At 40.5% G+C, this 11,101-nt stretch overlaps 1 protein-coding gene and 1 long non-coding RNA gene across 9 annotated transcripts in view; both read right to left on the bottom strand.

Annotated features, from left to right (window-relative positions):
• Positions 1-926, bottom strand: part of LOC139772924 (uncharacterized) — a 101,262-nt gene extending 100,336 nt beyond the window's left edge. Inside the window, exon 1 of the long non-coding RNA XR_011718226.1 lies at positions 239-926. This is a non-coding gene — a long non-coding RNA (uncharacterized lncRNA). The remainder of the gene's footprint in view (positions 1-238) is intronic.
• LOC139772826 (uncharacterized) overlaps positions 1-11,101 on the bottom strand; it is a 203,622-nt gene that overhangs the window by 186,813 nt on the left and 5,708 nt on the right. The window lies entirely within an intron of this gene.

Raw genomic sequence — 11,101 nt, forward strand, 5'->3', positions numbered from 1 at the left:
CATTAATGAAATTACATTAACATTTTAGTAAATTCTCATTCTCATTCTCATTCTAATTCAGCACTCTCGCGATTCGTGTACGAAAATAAATTCAACAGATAATTCAGTAGTTGTTAAAACGTCGAGCGTGCAGTTTGCATTTACTATCGAATTACTATTTCCCAAAATTCCAGATACACATTGTTGTACCTCGATCAATTCTGTCGTCCTGATTTTATATGGGAATAAATCTACCTACGCGCGACACGCGCGCACGCAGCATCCGCCGCGTGCGGCGCGGCGTCCCGGTCCAGGCGACCTTGCTCCGCTCACTCCCGCACAAAAGCGATCCACCTATTGATTACGCGCGGGAGACGCGCACTTGCCAATTTATCCGTAGGCAGAAAACGCGCCAGCGCGGTGTCTCTCGCCGCGTGTGTGACAATAGAAAAGCAGGAAGCTTCTCTCTCTCTCGCGGATTCCATGCAATCAATGAGCTCTGGCGGCGGCGGCGCGACCAGCGCGCGGATTAATCCGGCTTTACGACGTATTTTTTTCGTTCCGGCTCTATTCCGCCCTCGCCGCGGCTCCCCCTTCATTCCGAGCATGCCGATATCCCGCCTCGTCGTCGACTCTCCCATTCTCTCTCTCTCTCTCTCTCTTTCTCTTTTCCCTCGGTCCTTTTTTTCCCCGCTTTCACGTGGGGCCTACCCGGCATCAAAATACTGCAGAGAGCGCATTAAGAGGCAAAGTCGGTCCGCCGCGCCAATTACATTCAAGGCGATCGTAGTTTTCCCTTCCCGACTTCGGTGGCGGCGAACGAATGAATTCCATGGGATTTAAGCGACTTGGGATTCGACAATACTTTCACCGGCCCTTACATGCGTCGTCGAGGGAACAAGAAATTGTCATTTTATTCGAAAAAACGTCTCTTAAAATAATAATTAAAATAGTCGATCTTTATCCTTTTTTTTTTGTATGGATCAATCAATATGAAAGAATTTGCTAAATGTTTCATACACAGTAAAAAATTTTGTGTCAATGGAAGTCCACTCTCAATTTTGTGTTAAAATAACTCATTCATCGTGTTAGTTTTGACATTTAGAAATGTTATATCGACATTTATAACATTTCTAAATGTCAAAAATAACACGACGTATGAGTTATTTTAACACAAAATTGAGAGTGGACTTCCATTGACACAAAATTTTTAAATGTTTCATATTAATGTGATTACGTCAATTAAGCGATTGTTCGTATCAGGAAGTCTTGAATTGAATAATGAATATGTTAATTATAATCACGGCGGCGCGTATGCTATTTCTAGAGGTATGCATGTTCGCGCGTCAATAAATACGAAGCTTTATGGCTAAGGAATGTTTCCAGGATATTATCAATTTGATTGTATTCAGCAATGACGCAATTATTTAAAATAATCGACCACTTCGCTAGTTTCGCTTCGAAAACGGCTTCTCGGACGGCTGTATGTCGCGGCGACAAACTTCTTATTGCTCGAAAATGTCGCGCGCGTGCATCGAAAGTTTAAGAAAACTGCCCGAAGAAAAAAAGTACGGCCGTCGCCGTCGCGATGAGGGTGAGAAAAAGTTTTCAGCGAGGAACCAACAAGAGCGGGTGGCAAAGTTTTACATAGTTATTCCGGATTATTAAATAACGTTACCCCCCTCCTCGTATACCTTTAGTAAATAGCGCCGACAGCCACAAATAGACCAGGCAATAAAAAAAGCAGACTAACTCACGATGTATTTTCCTCTTTTATGAACAACTTTACTCGGCACGTTTCATTACGCCGTTAAATATCTGTGGAAACGTATATATTAAACAAAAAACACCAGTTCTTTCATTTGATATCAGAAATATTTGTCGAGATTGACAACGGCAATGAGAATTCGGAGTGCGAGCTCTAATTAACGAACTTTTATTGCGCGTTAAATAACGATCGGAAACCTTTGTGTTAATTAGGCAACCGTATTTTACAACTTTGCGAAAACACGGTGGAGCGAGAGCGAGCCTCGGGCCTGCTAGGAATAAAATTTATGCGATGCGATACAAGTGCAATCTTCCCCCAACATTCGCCGCCGCGAGCGCGATGGTCGAAATACTGGAGGAGAAAGGCGGAGATATACTTCACGGCAATTGAGACTAAATTGAACTCTACCTGGAAGTAAAAGAAATCGAGGTGCAGTTGCCTCTCGTTCGACTTTCACGTCGGGCAATTCGATTACGAGTTATGAAAGCGATTTACACTGCGCGATTTACCATACGTGCGTTTAACGCCCACGTGTGTGTAAAATAAATTTGCGCCGTCGCGCCGTGAGACTTTAATTTTCGAGCAAATAAATTCGCGCGTACAATCACAATGTACGGAAAACAACATTTGTAACACGTTCTCGTGTCATACAAATTTCAATGCTCACAATCAGTTATATGGCAGCGCAAACCTTTTATTCAGCGGTCTTTGCCAAGGCTACTTGACTTGAAGAGTTTCTAAAGAAATATATGTTGACATTGTAATTTACGAGAATGTGCAACTAATCTTTCAACGTACGGCATATACAATGAATTGGCTCCATAACTATTTTAAAATAAAAATATTCCTATTCGAAGATAAACGATGTACCTAGTCTATTACCTTAAATAGAGATAACGCGTAAAAAATGTAACATTTAATGTCAAATGTTTCTATTGACAGAGTAGCTTGCCACATCGTATTATCATATCGTGACTCATACGTCAAATGAAATAAGATAACTTCTAAAATTATAAATGTGATACTTGGCAATGGCACGTAACGCATCATTAGCGTTTCGATAAAATGTAGAACATTAGTTCAACTCATCCTACAATCGCCTACAATATTACAGCATTAAAAATTGATTTCGGAATAAAATAAATATATTTAAAAAACTGAAAGATTGCAACATATTAATAATAAATATTATCCTCATCATGAACAATGTCCATTATTTCTTCAGGAAACAATTAACGCGCGATCATTTTTTGCCGCGATACGACCTTAGCATTATTTTACTCATCGTATCTTGCAAATCGAATAAATCACCAGTCTCATTTGTATTTTAATCGAGATTACAAATTGGAGATGTTACGAATACAAAAAAAGAAAATTAATTGAGTAGAGGAAACGTAGGTTAAATAATCTTAAATATTCAACAAGCACCGAGCTCGTAGATATTCGATACAGATTACGACTTGCGTCAGTAGCTGATTTTCGACGACGCGATAATTACATTTCTCATTCCGTGCCACTATTAGCTCCACTTTTCACGCTGCGCTGACGCAAAAGTGCTTCTTTTCCAAGAAAACAAATTAAAAAGATTGGCATCGGCATCGTTGCCCAAGTTAATCGTAGAAGTAGGAAGCAAGCAGAATACGTCGTGCCTTATCGCGCGATAAGCGTACTCCAGACGCGCGCCCGGGGCTTTTATATCCGTAAGGTTCATAAATTAAGCGAAGCCAGTTAACATCGTAGAAACAAGGACGAGGAGTGGCTGCCACGTTGGCATGGAGTCGACGAGGAATAAATTTAAACACGTCCGTCTGGCACCTAAATGTGTCTCGCGAATTATTACTCGATTTGCGGGATACTCACGACGTTACTGCGGCTAGTCTCCGCGTTTGAGGAAAAAGAGAGAAAAAAAAGAATATAGATCGAGACTCCGTCTCTTGCTGCGTTCAGACATTCTCGATATAGCGGGGCGCATATAAACATACGATATTAAGAGTGGAATAACGATACATTTTTATCGGAGGAAAAGGAGAGAGGGAGGTTTGTGAAAAGGTTTAACGCGTGTTTCATCGCCGAGCGAGCCTTAAAATTAAACGTGCCTTCATCCCGACTTCGCCTCTCACAAGCTCTCACGAGCGGGCCGTGAAAGTTTTATGAATCCGGCGGAATGGCTCTGCAAATAGTTCGAATGTAAAGGATCGCGCGCACGTTATATCAAGCACCGTTTAAAATTAATTCCGCGGAAACCCGGGTACGCCCGGTGCACGTGCGCGCGAACGCGGTTAAGAGCGATGATAATCCGCGATACGTATTATTCGCGGTCGGAGAATATTAATTTCCGGGATCGGCGGGGTCGAAATAATCCCTGTTGCGCATCTGAGAGGGAAGGAGAGGGGGAGCGGAGGAGCGGAGGAGCGGAGGAGCGGGGATAGAGATAGAGATGGTTAAATCGATACGACATTACGGGAACAATAATAGGTTTCTATCATTGTTGCGCCGGAATTAATACGAACAAGGAACGATCGGCGGCAGTCGCGTAGTGCGAGCCAAGCTACTTGCTCGCTCATTCAATGCGCTTACGTGGGTGGCTCGTTATCAGCACAAATTACCTTTGCTCCTACGCGCTTAATTTAGTTCCGAGCGTGCAATAATAATGCTCGCATAACGCGCGAAATTGCCGTGGATCGATGATAGCGACGATTCAAGATCAAATCGAGTTCTGCCGGCGCGGTAGCGCGGAGGATCGCGATAGGACATTCAATAGCGATATATTGTCCTGTTCTTGTGTGCTGTGCAAACTCGCAATAATGTAACGAAGATCCATTGTAAAACAGGGACGTGCAACGATGTTACCCTGTCTTTCCACCTGTCCCGATTACCTTTAAAGATTAGTTAACATTTAATTGCAGGGCAAGATATCTAAAACTTTGCGATATAAAATAACTCTTTTATAACTTTGCTGAATAACTGCTGATAATGATTGTTAAATGCTCGACGCACGAGTTTGAATAGTGCATATCATTAATAACATTATTAGCATAAGCGCTTCGAAGCCATACAATGTTCGTTTAACAATTTTTATACGCAGTAAAAATTTATTCCAGATTGTTTTTGTGCCCTTGTTTAAGATTCTATTCACATAATTTACATTTTCTTTTGTGTCGATGTTTTATGACATTATAATGTATAAAAGTTTTGAAAGCAATTCTATCGTGCTCTGTTCTATCGTGTTAGTAGTTAGTGTACGCAATTAGACAAGCAGTGGCATATAAAGAGTTCAGAGCGGAGTAATAATGCCGCATGGAAAATATTTTCACGGGTAATCGCGAGCAAACACAGATTTTTTTCAAATGTTTAACGAAGGCTTATCGCGACAACGTGTACAGTGTGTCTTTGTTTAATCGCTGCGAGACGCTACGTGGTACATATACTTCGAACACGACCAGGTGCGTATTCCTGATGGTATCGGCTCGGAAACACGCCACGCGGCGCCGTACTGCGTACAATCAGCACGGCAATAAATTACGTTCCGCGTATGTTCTTCGCGTAGATTCTCAACGACAGGAAACCAAAAAGAGATATAAGACGCGACTGAAAAAGATGCCCGTCGACACGTACGTGGGAAAGACTATCGTTCTCGACGTAAGAAAAAAAACGAAAGAATCAAACGAAGATAAATTTGAAGTACTGCATAACCGCATTGATCTGCAATCAATAGATCAAAATGTCAATTGCGACTAAATCGCAAAATGTAATTTTCTACATTTAAAATACAAAAATTACATCGAATCGTTCTGGAGAGCGATAAGCTATTAATTAATTAATATCGATGAACATAACTCTTAATGCAAAACAAACAATGCTATTAATTTAATTTTGATTGAGAAGAAAGAATTGGTATATATTATTAAATTTGTAGCAATTGCGCAAATAATTGAGGAGAAATAATTTACGATTGAATTTAAATTCCGACTTCGCGGCGGACGTGTTCAACGACTGTCGATTTCTGCCAGAGTTTCGGAACAAGTGAAAACTATAATTAGCCCATTACTCAATACTGAATACGTTGAAAGTGATCCAAGGCTCCGACGAAAATATTCGTGTCGGCGACTGAACGTTATTCGCGGCGGTCAAGTTGCGATTGACGATCACGCAGGATTTGTAAGCTGCGAGGAATCCCTAACGCGAGCATGTCCAAAACGACCACTCTACTTAACTTTATTAATATCTCAATCAGAGGCAGTGACTCTAGGCCAGAGAGAAACTAATTTCTCGCGACAAGAATATCAGCAAATTCCTCACTGACGTAAATCGAGTGGCTAAGTGCCACGGATGCTTAGCTGGCAATTACCAATTTCTGTGAATGCCTGTATTTATCAATGCTACATTTCTCTCGCTTGAATAAAATACTGGAGAAATCGTGTTAGACACTTACAATTAGCTGTTTTTATGAGTGACATTTACTCCATACAAATTTTCTAATATCTACGTAACTGTAATTATGTAACTTATAATTTTTATATCTTAATTTTATCCCTCGATGTTACCTACACTATCCTTATGTGACAATTGTATTAACGCACAATTATCTCTTTAGCGTTTTTTATATTTTTGGATAAAGAGATGAGAAAAGCTTTTGAAAAAATTCTAGCGTATGTAATCGAATCTATTGTTTACTATTCTCGACACAGATCGAATCTGCCAATTTCGAAGCGACCATCTACGCGGCATAATGGAGCACCGAATAAAGCGAAACGGTTCCCGATGCCCGCAGCTATTTGCCAAAAAAAGTCCTCAGTATCGGATAACCGGGCTGGAGTTAGAATAGTTTGAATTGAGTTCCGTCCCGTTAAAGTTACACGTTACAAGGCAAATTGTGCTGAAATCGCGAATCGTGAAAATTCCCATCAGTATGATCGGGTAATATTCGCCAGGATTTTCCCACTTCGATATCCATGAAGATCGAAACGGAATCGTAGAGTCAAACAGAAAAGAACGGATCAACAAAAGAGAAAAAAAAACAGAGAGAGAGATAAAGAGAAGACGAAGACTCATCGAAAATAGAGACACAGAGAGAAATGGAACATAGGATCAGGGCACAGTGACAGTGGGAGACCCAGACACTCATGATAAAGAATGGATCGGCCGCTGTTTCAGATTTCTCTGCGTTTCATTTTACAAGACCACCCTTCTAGAGCACGGTTTTCCAGAAAAACCGACTCCGTCTTAGGCCTGCCTGACGTAGTTTCGACAATAACTACCATGCATGTACTCTAAGCACGTGTGTCCCGTGTGTCAAATTGACTTTGACCATCACTTCCGTTCACCATTGGACGCAACCAAAATTCCCCCCAAAAATTGGTTGTATCATTCTGTGATACAAATAAAAAATATTTGAAAAGATATCGTTACACATACAAAATGTGCTAAGACTTAGGACATTGTCAGTTCCATAAACGGTAACGTAAGTGTTACGTTAACTGACATTATATGTGACTAAATAGAGCTGAATTCTTCAACGAAAGTACTATATAACATGTTTATGAGAGTTGAATCTCTTCACACACATCGAGAGCAAATTCTTTGATGAATTTTTAATCCACTTTACCATCAAGAAAATCTAAATTAAGATATAATTCTAAGATTCTCTCTTCTCTTGTAATTAATTATTAATATTGAAGATAAATCAGTTTCAGCCACGTGGGCTTAAGAATTGTATCATATTTAAGATGTATGTAGTTGTATTGTAATCAAAAATAAAATTTTTCCTTTTAACGAAATTTTAATTTAACGTTTAATTAAAATTATGAAGAAAAGTAATATACCTATCCAATTATGTTGTCTAAAAAAAAATGATTCCAAATTTATCGCAAAGGAAAATACATTACTAAGCATCTTTAAAATGAGTCTATGCTATTTTTAATCACTCACTAAGAGATTCTATCATGTCTTTAATTATTCCAACAAGGCCACATACGCCACAAGGCATCATTATTACAAGAGCCGAGTTTCAATCTCACCTTTTACTGTTTTTAATCGCGGTGATGTCGAATAAATCATATTATAAGGTGGCGTAGCCCGTTCTGTGTCAATGTCTCTCGCATAATAAATATTTTGTTAGTAATAAACGAGTAACTGCACAATATCTAAAATGATAAAGATAACATTCTTTAATAAAATATTTTTTTAAATGAAACAAGACCGATATGATATACGTTCAATTAGAGAAAATGCCATTTACGATCCAGACTGGATCTTGATAACCCAGTGAACTATATAATATACTGGAATATAAACTCTACTGTAGAATAAAAAAACAGGATGAGATGGAGAACTATAACCAGCCAGTCCTTTTTTATCGCTGTACTTTTCGAGAACAATAGAATGCCATTGACCATTCAAAATTCGCTAAACAGAGACAGAAGAAATGATCCCTAATCCCGTCTTTTTCTTCTTGCTGCCTGGACTGTCCACTAGCATGGGAGCTCACACTCTAGTATAATATATAGTTCACTGTGGTAGCCTAATAATTATTATTATTCACAATATTCACACAGAAATACTATTATTAGGCCACCAAGATCCAGCTCGGACCGTAAATGGCACTTTCTCTAGTTGATTGAATTTTCTAACAAAGTATAATGATGTAACATTTGTCATTCTTTTGTCATTCTTTACTAAGCTCCCATTGACTTTGAAGAACGAGCTTTTTCGCACATATACATTGATCCTCGCGAACGTTCGAACGGAATCAAAGACGACCGAGAAAAACATCACGGCGACAATGAGAAAAAGAGCTTCGCGGTTACGCAAGCCGCCGCGTCGGATTAACAGTTTCGACACGCAACGATGCACCTGTATAGCGATTTTCGTGACGTCGCGGCAATTTGGCGTGTTTAGCGAACGACTTGACGAGTCATTAAACAGAGAACACTGGCAATTAATTATCACGTTTGCGTAATCGCCGCTCGGCGGCGGCGACGGAGGTGTGGTTGCGCAACTATCGCTCATTCTGCTCCGTTCTACTCTCTCTCTCTCTCTCTCTCCCCCCCGCTAATCCACCTCCCCGAAATCCGTGATTCCGTCGACCTCTCGTGTCTCTCATCCCTTCTACACGGTACCAATGCAATCGTGACTCCGGCCACGGATAACCTTAATTTTTCTTCGCTAACGCGACTTACAAGTCTCGAGGATACGCTATTAATGCATTGTACGGTGACTGCGAGATTGCGAAAAAAATAATTATTAAAAAACATTAATAAACCCAATATACAAATTTTTACTCGCACTATTTCAAATGTTTTATAAAGTTTAGAATATTGTACTATTAGATAGTTATTTTTTAACTTATTGTTAGAACATAAACTGAGAGCAACAGATTTGATGCAGATTTCATGCTCGATGTTGTTTTCCTATGCCAATAATATAAATTTTTATCAAGATTAGTCTTGACTCTCACGCAGCGGAGACCAATGTATATACCAAACAAGTATCCCGATGAATATTCAAGGCAACTGAGTGAAAATAATAGCAATTCCGAGAATTTCGATTAAATCTAAATCTAAATCTATCTCGTGTTTTTTACGAGTCCTCGAACAAACGTAACAGGTCACAGTATTCAATACGAATACCAATCGCTATTTGGTTCCGGACGAGCGGCTTATATATTTGGGAGACCAATACAATGGACGGCAGATAAAGTCTGTGGTGACTAAAGAAAAAGAGGGGAAAAAAGGATGAAAGTGTGACGAAAAAAAAAATCCGTCGTGGTTCTCTCAGCAGTGTCAAGGGGCGAATGGCATGATAGGAGAGCGGTCACGGGGAAGGATGGCCAGAGGAATCCAAGCATTCTCTAGGAGGCATGTACGGAGGAAGAGACAAGGGACCGATACGTATTATAAATCAAGCAGCAGAGGCCCGTCCGCAAAGGAAATGTCGGTGGCAAAGAACGAGGAAAAAAGACGCTCGGCGGGAGGGAGGAGGGAGGAGGAGGAGGAGGAGAAAGAAGGATAGGACTCGTGGCGGTGTGCGGACCGGGAGTGTGCGGTCACGATCGTACATCACCGCCGGTATTTACGAGGTACCACCGTAAATCAATGATCGCGCGATTCAACGAAATTCCTCTCTCCCCTTCCTGCTTGTATGCCCGGCTTCCTTCTCCGCTTCCTGTACGCGAGAGAAACCTGTCCACCCGTCCACCCGTCCGTCCGTCCCCCCCGCGCGTTTCGCGGTACATCGTATTCCATCACGGGATCGATGACGCGGAGGAATCTCGCGAGAAAGCTGTCTTGTAACGACAAATGTCAGAGATCTCAGTCGAACTCCTCATTCGATATACATATACGAGATATCTCTCCCCTCCCCCGCAATGCTTATGTTAGTTGTATATTCTTTAATTTATTTAGAGCTAATATTCTTCGCGGTTTCATTCAATTAAGTACAGTCTATTGTCGACCCAGTTAGACATATATCATATCTGTTGAGTTCTATACCCTGGACTATACATATCCGTAACTTATTTCTTTAAGTTTCTTCTCTGTACACAACTTGTCTTTAATTTTCTATGTTAACTTTGTGCATTACAGTACCTATTTTATGTTTAATCGAAAGAACGAAAATAGCGAAAAAATTATGCAAAAGAAGTCCGTGTGTATCTGAAGACTAAAGTGAAAGAATGACCGCGTTCGCCGATTCAGCTCAAAGAGATAGGACGGACCGAGCAGGAAGGTCGAGCCAGTGAGTCGGACCCGTTTAAGGCCGAGCATTGTTTGTTCGGGCCCTTTAAACGTCGTTTAAAGCGTGACTCCCGCTAGCCCGGAAAGGATCGTTTTAACGAGGAGGTTTTGGGACAGACAGATCAGGTCAGATCTCCTACGCTTTACGATTATGCCACGAGGCGTTGCCCCTTGCATTTCTCGCAGGACTCCCAAGAATCAGCCGCCCTTCTCGCAGCACAAAGGAAAAGGTTGCCGCTTCTCATAGCTTATCCCTTAAATCATATTACGTGATCATCGAGGATAAGCCTGTCTACCAATCACGCCTCTCCCTTTCTCGCAAGGAAAATCGCTTACGCCAATCTTTGTACGACGTACGTAATGCAGACGCGACTTCCTCGAGCGCGATTTCAAATGTCGGGGAGAGATTAACATAAACGGATAAATATTTTAACAAGTCGATGAATCTCAGACATTTAGTTTTATTTATTAAATGTAATTTTATTCAAAATAATTCTTAAAAATATGGGAAATATCGTTTCTAATTATTATAAAAATTCTTCTATTAAACTCATACTCTCCTTCTTCTATTTACACTGATTCTATTTACACTGAAGATTAACATCCACGATATTATCTCCAT

This window comes from Temnothorax nylanderi, unplaced genomic scaffold, assembly GCF_030848795.1.
Source record: "Temnothorax nylanderi isolate EJ_2023f unplaced genomic scaffold, tnyl_v1.0 TNYL_tig0054_pilon, whole genome shotgun sequence".
NCBI lineage: Eukaryota > Metazoa > Arthropoda > Insecta > Hymenoptera > Formicidae > Temnothorax > Temnothorax nylanderi.